At 38.2% G+C, this 1,165-nt stretch overlaps 1 non-coding gene across 1 annotated transcript; it reads left to right on the forward strand.

Annotated features, from left to right (window-relative positions):
- Window positions 1-679: 679 nt before the first annotated feature.
- On the forward strand, window positions 680-752 carry TRNAM-CAU (transfer RNA methionine (anticodon CAU)). The gene has a single exon. It is a non-coding gene; the product is annotated as a tRNA-Met (tRNA).
- The last annotated feature ends 413 nt before the right edge of the window (window positions 753-1,165 follow it).

A 1,165-nucleotide genomic window follows, 5' to 3' on the forward strand; every position in this document is an offset into this window, starting at 1 on the left:
TTATCTACATTCACTTTACAATAATTCCAAGTAGGGAAAAGTTAGGTAATATTAATTTTGTCTGTGAATGAGTGTGATGTCGACACATTCTCCTGTGTCAACATGTACCGTCTCGTGAGCTTCTTGAGCACAAGATAATAATGTATGTAATTTAGCCTCTTTGGAAGCATGTTTCTGGCTTGTTGAGGATAAAGTGTAAGGTATCACCAGTGAGTGTGCAACTTTTCACTTACAATTACAATTCTAGTACACTTGTTTCTGATCTTACATTAATTCTCAGCCTAGCTAAATTTACTTATATATCACATTGCTTCAAATTTCGTATTTCGTAACATTTCTGAAGTTCATCTGTGCTTTCATCTATCGTCATTCTGAGCAATGACTTGCATGGTCTTTCTTCCTGCTAAGTTGACAGATTCAGTTCTTTCAAGATTTTCTCAGAGTTAAATGTCCTCAACCCAGTAACTACTCTTGTTGCAAACCTCTAAACTCTCTCAAGGTTACAAGCATGTTTAACCACGTGTTGTCTTCACGTTGTCTGTACGTACTCTATTAGAGGCCTTATTTGCATACAACATCGCACGTCTCGTTTTTGAGAATGTAAATGGCATACAAAACACATTTACTTCTTAAAATATATAGGTACGTTTCCATGAAAGATATATCGCCACTAAATCAAGCCTCGATGGCGCAGTAGGCAGCGCGTGAGTCTCATAATCTCAAGGTCGTGAGTTCGATCCTCACTCGAGGCAGTTTCTTTTAAGAAAAGAGCAATGTTTGTCTTATATTGATCCATCAACATTGTTCCCATCTATACAGTTAAACTTTAATGTCCAAGGTGGAATTTAGGTGTCTTAGACACTGGATGACGCGAAATCCAGTATTTTGGAAAGTACCTGTCTCTCTTAAAGACAACCATACACCAAAGTACTCCAGTATGTAGGAAAAGTTATTAGCTCACTATTGGACACTCGCATATACCACGAATGTCAGTATATGTCACTAGAAGCTAATGTACAATATTGTGCAGTCTTGCTGTTGTTCCACAAGACATCAACATACATCACAAGACACCAACATACACCACAAGACTCCAGCATACAGTACAAGACACCAACCTACACCGAAAGCTACCACCATTTTCCACAGGACACCAACATACACT

The sequence above is a fragment of the Cherax quadricarinatus genome, chromosome 22 (genome assembly GCF_038502225.1).
Source record: "Cherax quadricarinatus isolate ZL_2023a chromosome 22, ASM3850222v1, whole genome shotgun sequence".
Classification (NCBI taxonomy): domain Eukaryota; kingdom Metazoa; phylum Arthropoda; class Malacostraca; order Decapoda; family Parastacidae; genus Cherax; species Cherax quadricarinatus.